The sequence below is a fragment of the Notechis scutatus genome, chromosome 2 (genome assembly GCF_049901735.1).
Source record: "Notechis scutatus isolate UNSWTSFEM ecotype Mainland chromosome 2, rNotScu1.2, whole genome shotgun sequence".
In the NCBI taxonomy this organism is placed as follows: domain Eukaryota; kingdom Metazoa; phylum Chordata; class Lepidosauria; order Squamata; family Elapidae; genus Notechis; species Notechis scutatus.
The window spans coordinates 179,102,138-179,113,605 of NC_142010.1; the positions used below are offsets into that span (position 1 = coordinate 179,102,138).

Here is an 11,468-nt window from a genome sequence, read left to right on the forward strand (position 1 = left end):
CTATGGGACGTAGGGAAAACCAGTCAAAAATATTTCCATAGACATTTAATTAGAGACGCACTATTAACAATTTGGAGGAAAATAAGGAAAAACATTATACAAAAGTACCAGTATGGATTTCAACAATGGAGGCAATGATTCACCCAAACAATTTGGAGCTTACCAAAATGATTAAATACAAAGACTTATTAGACCCACAAGGAAATTTGAAACCGAGGCTGGATCTTCAGGAGCAAGGACATAAAATTGATCAATGGGTTTACCTTCAGATTCAAAGCAGATATAAACAAGACAAAAAAGAATTCGGAATTAATAACAAACTGGAACAGTTAGATAAAATTTTATTAGGATCAAATAAAAAAAACATAACAAAATTTTATAACTACTTATTAGAAACAGAACTAGAAGAAGAAATTGTAAAAGGAAATACGATTGCTTGGAGTAAGAACGTAGGGCGCAGCATCACATTAGCGGAATGGGAGAAAGTTTGGGGCAGAAACAATAAGATTACCAAATTGGCAGCATACAAGGAAAATCTTTATAAAATGTTTTATAGATGGCATCTCCCCCTTTGAGGTTAGCGAAGATGCACCCCAACATGAGTCCGCATTGCTGGAAGTGTAGGAAAAAGAAGGAACCTTTTTCCATATGTGGTGGTCTTGTGCAGAAACCCAAAAGTATTGGAAGAAAATCAAAACTTGGTTGGAAGAAATCACCAAAGAGGTGATTACAAACCAGAGTCCTTCCTACTAGGGATTTTTGATAAGCAAATTTCCAAAAAAACCAAATACATAACAATACACATTTTAACAGCAGCCAGATTAGCCTTCGCTCAACACTGGAAAAACATCAAATTCCATCAGAAGAAATGATTATTGAAAAAATCTCAAAATGCGCAGAAATGGATAAATTGACTTTGGTGCTAAAAAACAAAGACACTTCACTATATTACGATAGCTGGAATTGTTGGTATAATTGGATTGACCAAAGATAAATTATATATCATGAGACTGCCTAAAGGCGAGGGGACACGAGCAGCCATGCCACGCCCTAAAGCAGCTGGGGACTCTGCCTTCAGGGAGCTTTTGTCGGCCGATAGAAGCGGCCTCGGGGCGGGAGTGTGTGTGTGCTCTCGCCCGAGGCCGCTCTACCAGCTGATCAAAGTGGCTGGTGACTGCACTTGGGGAGCTTCCATTGCCCGAAAGAGACTGCCTAATGGTGAGGGGACATGGGCAGCCATGCCACGCCCCAAAGCAGCTGGGGACTCTGCCTTCAGGGAGCTTTTGTCGGCCAATAGAAGCAGCCTCGCGGTGAGGTACGTGCATATGGGCTGCTCTAGGTGGGGGAGGAAATTAAGTCACCCCCGAAAAGACGGCTTAGGGGTCAAAAAAAAAATAAGGCCCAGCCTTATTTTGTGAGAAATACGGTAGTTATCATAGAAGTATTCAGTACAATAATACACGGTATTGTTTTGTACTGCTAATCAATTCATTTAAATTATTGTATGGCCACCATCTCACAGCAGTGGCTTTGGGAGGCCTGCAATGTTAAAACAGCATTTAAAATAATTCAAACCATGTCTGAGGTTGCAAATGGCAAATTTCAACTTAAAGTAAAACCACATTAGCTGGCAGAGCTCACTTAACCTCCTGGCCCAAACACCTGGAGGAACAGCCAAGTCTTTTTATGCCTTGCAAAAGGCTAACTGGGTCAGGGCCATCCACATGGTTGAAAGGATGCTGTGTTACAGGGCAGTTGCTGCAACAGGGAAAGCATGACGCTTGGATCCAACATGATGACATTGTTTAATGGGAGGGATCCAGAGCAACCCCTCTGGGATCTAACAGTGCAAGCAGAATTGATGGGAGACAGGTATGGATATCAAGTCATTTCTATTACACCATATATGGAAGCTAGTCCTTTGCTCAATTCCATGGCTCATAAAGTTCTGTCTTGCTTCCCGTTTCATTTTATACCTATAGGAAACTACGATGTTCAGCCACTCCACTGTTTTGAATGTGATTGTACCAATATATTATTGATATTCAGCTCTACTCTTGTTTGTTATTCAGTATCATGGAAGCAGTCTACATCATTTGATGTTGCTTTTTGATCTTGGACTGGAGAAGGATAAACATGCTAAGTTTAAACTCGGACAATCTGGAGATGCCATTGGTCACCATTTTTAAGATGAGAGCTGAGGTTTGAAGAACTGGGACCAGGTGAAGAGGTATTATCCTAAAACATTGCAATCTATCTTTTTGACATATTACAGATATATATGTAGCTTTTAACCACTAACGCCCTGCAAATGATGACGTGTGTGTTCGCTCTTTAACGAATTATTTTTGGGAGGAAGCTCATATATTAGAGCATGTTATCCTACACAACTTCATAATGAATGTACTGTAGACAGGGTATGAAACCATGCATCTTTTGAGACTACCTCCAAAAGCCTCCCTTTGTGAGACCAATCTCAGATGAATTGATAATCATAACTGGAAGAGTCCATTAAGGCTTCAGTTTCTCTACACTCAATTTTATAACCAAATTCCATCTATGCAGCTATTTCATATTCTGTAAGCTGCAATGAATTATGCGATTGACATCCTTTCACACAGAAATCACGCCATCCCCCTTTCACACATACATACCATTCCCATGCATTCACTATACACTTTGCTACACACCATCCATCTTCCTGTCTCTCTCTCTCTGTATAGAACAAGATGAGTGTGTTTAAAATCAGCTAAAAACAATTCATGTATCTGACAAAGTAGCCTTAAATTTATCTTTGAGTGCCTAACACTAGAATAAAGATTTCAAAGGATTACCAGGAAGATATTAGATTTTATCAATGTCTATTCATCCTGGATAATTTGGCTCTCTTACACATTCCTTGGTCATCAGTACATGCTGTTTGATTTCTCCAATTTAGTTCCACCTCCTGCCATGTGACATAAGTAATTCTGATTTGTTCCCTCCTAAACAGCCAGCAAAACCTTGGCAATGTTTTGGATTTTCAATTCCTAGAAGGATTTCTGGTTTATTGCAATGGGTGAACATAATCAGTTAGTTGGTGTTCTTACAATCACAGGAGGAACTATTTTTCTGCATTTTAAATTCTTTATTTTGAGAGTGGCCAACAGCAGAATTAAATTATCTTCCATTTGTACAAGCCATATGAACATTGCACTCCACATACACTAAAAGATTCCAATCTGAGGAGCCTGTGACATATGCATCTCATTAAAGTAGCTGCTGTTTTCTGAAGTAGTTCTGCTGGCATCTGAAGTCGGAGATGTTGGATGGAGCGTGACTGATTGGCCATGAATCAGCCTCATGGTAGAAACCAGGGGTGATCTGGCCAACACCAGCAGGCATTAAATTTGGAAAGCATGCCCTTCAGTATGAATATTAAATCTGTGTTCGACTGACCCATTTTCCTGTTGCAGTGTTACTGACTTCAAAGGAATAATACAAAAGGAGAATGAAGCCCTAGTATATGTTGGAATTTGGATGCATTTCTTTGCCTTCTCATCTCACACTGTTCAATCACATTAACAAATCTGGATAACAAGCCCCTTATTGTACTTTTGGCATGTACACAAAGTTACACTTGTTTGCTGTAATGCTAATTAATACAGAACAATTGCCACCCTAGAAGCCTCATTAGCATGAACTGGAATTCCCTCTTGGCTCCTACAAGTGCATTAAAAGGGTAGAAAAATCTTACCAGGCAGCTTGGTTATTTCCTGAAAACATTGAACAAACATGCAACTGACACTTCCGAGACTTTGTAGCGAAGGGCCTAACCTTAACCTCATCACTTCATATTTTGTGTTTACATTGAGAACATAAAGTGTGTTTTATTTTGAATCAAGGATACCTATTAGTTCAGTGATCCAGCCCAAAGCAAAGATCAAACTTGGAGCAAATGGGGGCAATTCAAGATAGAATCTGACTTAACAGATAACAGATAATCAGAGTTGGAAGGGACCTTGTAGGTCATCTAGTCCAACCCCCCGCCCAAGCTGGAGACCCTACATCATTTCTGACAAATGGCAGTCCAATTTCTCCTTGAAAGTCTCAAGTGATGGCGCCCCCACAACTTCCGAGGGCAAGCTGTTCCATTGGTTGATTGTTCGTTTCTCCTTATTTCTAGGTTAAATCTCTCCTTGTTCAGTTTCCAACCATTATTCCTTGTCTGGCCTACAGGCACTTTAAAAAATAGCTTGACTCCTTCCTCCCTGTGGCAGCCCCTCAAATATATTGGAAGACCGCTATCATGTCTCCCCTGGTCCTTCTCTTTACTAGACTAACCAAGCGCAGTTCCTGCAACCGTTCATTGTTTTAGCCTCCAGTCCCCTAATCATCCTGGTTGCTCTTCTCTGTACTCTTTCCAGAGTCTCAACATCTTTTTTATAATGTGGTGAACAAAACTGGATGCAGTACTCTAGGTGTGCTCTTACTAAGGCTTTATAGAGTGGTATTAGTACTTCCCTTGATCTTGACTGTATCCCTCTGTTAATACAACTTAGGATTGCATTAGCTTTTTTGGCTGCTGCTGCACACTGCTGGCTCATATTTAGCTGGTTGTCCACTAAGACTCCAAGATCCCTCTCTCAGTTACTGCTATTGAGCCTGGTTTCACCCAGTCTATATGTGTACTTTTGGTTTTTCTTGCCTAAGTGTAGGACTTTACTTTTCTCTACATTGAATTTCATTTTGTTAGATATGGCCCAGTGTTCTAGTCTGTCAAGATCCATCTGGATCTTGAGCCTATTTTAGCCAATGCAGGAATGAATAACTCCAAGCCACTCATTCCGATTCAAAAACGTCCATGAAATTTCAATCCTATTTATAAATGTAGATAGTGCTGTGGAAATTGTGACAGCCAGTTTGATGTGCTATAGTTTATCAGGTTAGAAACTGGGAGACTGGGAGTTCTAGACGTGCCTTAGGTATGAAAGCCAGCTGGATAATTCTGGGCCAGGCCTTCTCTCTCAGCCCTAGGAAGGAGGCAGTAGCAAACCACTTCCCAAATCTTGCCATGAAAACTGCAGGGACTTGCCTAGGCAAACACCAGGAGTCAGCACTAACTAGAACAGAACACACCCAGCCAAGTTTGCCCAAAAAGGTTTAGGAAGATGTACGCAAAAAGTATTTTGGTGTTTTATACCAAATTGAGGTAACTGGATACTGATTTAGGTATCGACAGATCTGCTCTTAGATCAAATATTATTGGTGACCCCAATAACAGATTTTGAATGGGTAACAGGATTAGGAATTCAATAAAAACATCCAGGTAATTGTTGGCACTGAGGAAGCAGGGTGAATATCTGCGAAAGTACATTCACAAAGGCTTACTGAAAACTTTTGAGAATGGTACAGAAGTGGTTTAAGTGCTAGTTTAGTCCAAAGAAAGCAACATGAGGCACCTGGATATATCCTTTAATTACTTTCCCAATTAAAGAAAATAAAATACATCTGCATATATCTTTGAAGGAAGGTTTATTTTTTTAAATAATATAGGGGGAATGCTTCCAACAATAAATTCCACAGAATCAATTAGGGATTGTATGAGTTTCTGGAGCACTGTATCCAGCTTAAAAAGATGGCAGCTTTAAGTCTTTGAACAGTGCAAATTCATAAAGTCCAGTTCTGAATATGTATTTAATTATTCCTGTACCAGTGAGACATCAGCCTTCCATTTAACACAGATGGCAGGGGCTCGCATGGAAGGCCAAAACAAAGATGGCAAGAGACAATAAATGCAGGCATGAAAATTGCCCAGTTGGATCCAGGTGTTGCATTTGATTGTGTAAGATGCCATTCATCAATTGAAAAACAGACCCTGCCCCTGCAGGAATAACGCTAGGAAGATGATGTATCAGTGAGACATCATAAAGGGTTGAATATTGGTACAAAGCTTCATTTCGAGTATTAGACTGAGTCACCTTCAAGATGACTCAATGTTCTGAATGAATCTCCAAATCAGATACCTGCATGAATTGGATGTATCAGACTGAACTAGGTATCTCTTGAAGGTTTCAATGTACATATCAATGTTTATCCCACAGAACCATTATTGAAGTTACGTTAATGGAAAAAAATTGGGCTGCAAATCCTAATTGGATCTTGGCTAATTTATCCTTAGCAAATATGCATCACAAATCATCACTGTTGCCCTGATTTAATACAAATCTAATTCAAGTGCACAAAATCGGGGATTCCAGAACCACAAGGAGTCCATGAAAACTTCAGGTATACACCCTAAAAACCTCTATAACTAGTCTTGAAGGAAAGTCAGGATTTCTAAATAGTACTAAAATGATTTAAGTATATTTAAAGCAATGAACTCAAATCCAATGCAGCCTTTCTTTAGGCCCCACGTTCTGCTTCTTGGAGTAAACTTAGTATTGCATTCAAAAAACCAAGCGTGGCTCTAAGTCCAGAAAAAGTATTGTACCTTTGCTTTTTAGAGCAGAAGCAAGCAAGCAAGCAAATGCAAAAATTATTCACAGACTTCTCATATTTGTATATACATATACATAAAAGAAAACAAATATACATAAAATTGTACACAACTGTTTCAATGTATTTTGCTTGTTGTATTGTTTCTTTATTCAGTTTCAATAAATAAAGGCAAACAGTAGAACTGGAATCAATGATGCCAGAAATTCCTGGGCATAGTTATCAGTGACATCAACCTTCCAAGGTATTCCATATGATTAAAGAAACAGTACATTAGTTGGAATTGAGTCATGTAGGCAAAAGCAATATATGTATCTGATTTTCAGTGCTTGCTATTAACAGAAAAGACACAACCAGGATCCACTGTATTTTTATTCAATCTACAGGAAAAAAAATAGGATTTTGCAGTTTAGAATATTCAGATGTTTATGTCATCCTAAAATCCATTGTGCACGGGTATATGGACATTAATTCATAATCCAAACTCCACAAAAGCCACAGCAGAGTAAAATATGAAATTAAAAATAAACCAAGAGGGTAATGTGTAACAGGTGTTAAGCAACATGGAAATCTAAAAAGTGAAATCCACTTTAAATTAGACCCCCATTAACAGAAAAGTACACATATTTTAAAGAGCTATGTATATCATCAAAAATACATGAATCAAATTGTGGTGAATTTTCTGGTGTGGGCACTTTATAAGCAGGTTTCCACCTGCTGCATATGAGGTTACAGATATGTGCCATTAAATTATATAACTAATGGACAAAATTTGTTATCCAGGTTATGGGCTCCAACTATAAATATGCATTGCTATAAACTACTCCAAATTAAGGTAACAGTCCTATTATTGTCAGCCTGACAAATGTTTACCAAAATCTTCTGTTTCAACCTTTGCTCTGCTTTAACATTACCTTGTACAATGACTACATCTCTGACATTTCTAACTAGGAGGGGGGGGGGGAATCAAGTGTTCATTACAGTAATTATCCCTCAAGTAGAGGAGGAAAATGTGATTATGCAATTTATAAAAATGCGAAGAGTGAAGCTGCTCTGATTATGACTGATTAATTTTGCTCACAAGCTCTGGCATTAATCAGAATAGGCCGACTCTTAGATAATAAGAACAGAGACAGAAACCTAATCTGCAGATCACCTACAAGGAAATCAGTTGCGTTTTATCACAAATTTGGGTAATATCTCCCTGTGTTGAAACATTGTGCATTTGTTTATAGATGTAAAAAAGCTTCCCTGCCTTCTTTGAAGAAATGCATTTATGCTCTATTATAAAAAATGACCATGAAAACAAAACTTTAGAATATTCAAGAGTATTTTTTTCTTCAGAGCAGATGTTATACTTGGACATGAAACTGAACAGCAAACTAAGGAGGCCTCTTGTCACAGGACAAAGTATGGCACTGAAACAGAAATTCCTTATTAAGTACTGTCCTGATTCTGCTTGGACTGAACTATTGGCTACTACCTTGAATCTGGTATGCAGTGCAATGGGATATCAATATTAATCCTTATGTAGCTGAAGAAATTACATTACATCTCAGGATCAATTTGGGCAGATTTTTTTTCTCCATGTAACCCTTGCTAGCAAAAGCAGGATGCATCTCACTGCTTATTTTTCTGCTTTACTAAAGCAAAGTTCAAGTACAGTACCAGAGTAGGCCCATCACACATTTTCAAACCAATCTTAAATCTATTCAGAATCTATTTTCATATACAATTGAACAGACCATAGCTCAACAATTAAAGCTTACAATTCAATGTATATGTTACCTTAGAATCATTTCACTGAATTTAATAGGGACTGACTATATAGCATTAGGCTGGGAGGGGAGGAGGTATTAGGATTTCTAGAATTTCCTTAATAAAATTATTTGGGCTCCTCACAACTAGCTCAATTATCATACAAAATAATAGATATTCAGGCTCTCAAAATAGTTGAGATAACAATATGTATTTAGTCTCTGAGCATATCTTCTAATTGAGAACACAGAATTGTACCTAGACTACCATTTAATCGGAGACTTGTAGGAATCCACCCAATCTTACAAAAGATATAGCAAAGTTCTAATTTTCCCTCTTTCAATCTAAGGATTTTTAGAGCTGGAAGCTGTAAAGGAACTGGAGAGATCAAGGAAAGAACATTATTAGCATTTTCCCCAAAGAAGATAGGAATGCAACTATGTGGTGTCACCTAAGTAGAATTTTAGGCAAAATTTGGGGGCAAGATGGGGTTGTACAGTATTTTATCCCTATTATCTGGGACAATATTTACTGTTATATATTACAGACCACTCAGGTATACCAATAACATTCAGACCAGAGTTATTGATTTTTCCTCCTGTATCTATCTCTAGTTATTGTGATAGGTTATTCAGTCTCTTAACTGTCTCAGGTTTGAGGCACTTTCCATTACATTTTCAGAAAATCTCTCCTGAGGCAATGTTTTTTATTAATATATTCTGACATTGCTGGTGAAATGTGTCTATCAATTCTGCACACTATATCAAGTTAGAACTTTTTAGCCATCATCTCTGACACGGCTGCTCCAAAACTATTAATTTAGAAAAAGGTTCAGAGGGATAAACTTGAATCTGAGTGTTTCTGAGGTAGCTACTGCCACCTACAGGCTTAAATATTAGGCTCTGTTGGAAAATTTGGGATGCAACTAAGAAACTTCCTTTCACATTTGGAAGCTGGGGTAGTATTCTCAGAAAGTACAGCCCTCCAATTAATAAGTAAAACTACTGATTTTGGCTTCTGATGACTTTTAGAAACTATCTGCATGTAAAATTATTTCCAGCTCTATCAATATATCGTTGGTTTATTTTATCTCCAATCTTTTATTGTCTATTAGGAAATCTATGTAAGGCAGGGTTCCAAATTACTGCTGAATGAACTCTTGCTTTATTTTTTCGGTATTCTAGTTTCCTTAGAAGAGCCCTAGGTACAACCTAAAACACCTTATCAGTTCCACAAACTTTAATATTAATGTCTGCAGCCTGTTTCCCATTCTATCTTAAACCTGTAACTAAACAGACCCCCCGAATAAGCTAATCCTTTGCTTCTTTCATTTTTTGCTGTATCACCTGTAATAATGATGACTTCTACAAAATGCTTTGTTTGCTTGTTATACAACGATGCAATTAGTAATTAGAATGTATGTGCACATAATTAGTTGATAAATCAAAACACTCTGAATCTATGCTGAGAGACAGTAAGGGCGGGAATGTAACTCTCCAAGATAGATCTATCGGATCTGGCCTTAAAAAAATCTAGACAACCACTACAGGGCATCAAAGAGATAAATGAAACTAACTCTTGCTTGCCGCCTGGTGATTATCTAGATTTCTGTAGCCAATATCTGATAGACTTACATCAATTTGAAGTCCACAAGCTACTTACTAAAGCCCAAAAGAAATTTACTTGCTAATTTTCTTTTTCCTTTTCTAGGATTGTTAAATACAGGGGGAAACAGGAAGCAGGTAAGTCACATATTTTTGGCTCTAAGTTTAAAAAGTAAGTTATATACATTAGTCAATTCTGAATTTACAGTACAGCTCATTTTGGGAATGAGAACTCTATGGAAAATTAATACACATAACAGGAATTTATAGAACCAAATTCAGAATTTTTGATACATATATTACTTTCTTTTCTAGATCAAGAGTATGTGAGCTGACTCCACATTTTTAGAACTGCTGGATTTGTTACTTATTCATTCACGGAGCCCTTTTGGTCAAAAGTGTTTTTAAGTGACTAATGACTATGCAATTAAAGGAGAGTACACCCAACAACCCCCCCCAAATAAATTGTCTATCTAAAATAGTCATGCATGACATCTTGAAACCAGTGATTGCTGCTGCAAATACCCCTGCATGAAAATCAGATTTGTGCATAAATTTGAGAAGAGATGCGCTGTTGACAAAAATTGTAATATCAATAAGGGAAGAGGAACCTATTTTGGTCAAAACTGAACTGGATCTGGTTTTGCACCAGGAGCCAGCATATATTGGTAACCACTATTCTCTAATGGCCCTTCAAAAAGACTGCCCTTTATAAAATACAACACAAATCAGGGTGATAAAATTCGATGACTTTTAAAAAAAATTAAATCAGATTTTTAAATTAAATTGGATTTTTAAATTTTTTATCAAATTTATTTTAATAAAATGCTTCTGGAGAAAAGTATCTAAAGATAGTTTTCTATTTAAGATACATTAATAATTTAGTTTATTCAGCATGAAATGGAGCTTAGTTATGTAGCATGAGGCTGTATATTCTGCAATATTTACATTTTTGGTAAACTCGTTCAATGAATCCAACATGATGCATTCACACAATTTCACAATAACCATGAGATAAATCATAAAACAAAGTTCAGGAATATTTCTTTATCCCATTGTACTGCAAATCTATGTACAGTACAAACTGTATGATTGCTTGAAGAGAAATGCATCTGTACCACCAGGCTCTAAGTGTGAGGAGGAAGGGCAAGCAGTAAAAGTGAAAGCTTCTAAGCAGCTTATAAATATATTAAAGAGTATCTGTCATTTCAGATCCATCATGGCAGTGCCTGTTAGCGGACATCCACTCACCTGCTGCACACCACGTCCCTCACCTTGTTGTGTCACTGCCGCATCACCAGCCATCCCATTAAAGTGAATGGGACTGTCGGTTAGTCAACAGGTCAGAGGATGAGCCACTGTGGGACAGAGATGAAAGTTGCTCCTTAAAAATTATGATTTAAATCAATTTGATTTAAATCAATCTTTTTTACTACCGGTAGTGATTTAAATCACGATATAAAAATATTTTGCATAGTTTCTGGTCTCAGAGTTTCTAATTAGTTGCCTCTGAGAAATCATATTAGGGAAACAGCCCATTCATTTCATGTTCTCCAGAAACTTAATCTGATAATAATAAAAAAAAAAAACACTAACCCTCACCCCAACCAACCACCCCCCAACCCCCCC

General features: G+C 37.5%; 1 long non-coding RNA gene across 1 annotated transcript in view; it reads left to right on the top strand.

The window, feature by feature from the left end:
• LOC113420599 (uncharacterized) overlaps positions 1 to 10,291 on the top strand; it is a 53,274-nt gene extending 42,983 nt beyond the window's left edge. The window contains exons 2-5 of the long non-coding RNA XR_015747990.1: positions 2,073 to 2,230; positions 7,822 to 7,970; positions 9,946 to 9,977; positions 10,155 to 10,291. This is a non-coding gene — a long non-coding RNA (uncharacterized LOC113420599). The remainder of the gene's footprint in view (positions 1 to 2,072; positions 2,231 to 7,821; positions 7,971 to 9,945; positions 9,978 to 10,154) is intronic.
• The last annotated feature ends 1,177 nt before the right edge of the window (positions 10,292 to 11,468 follow it).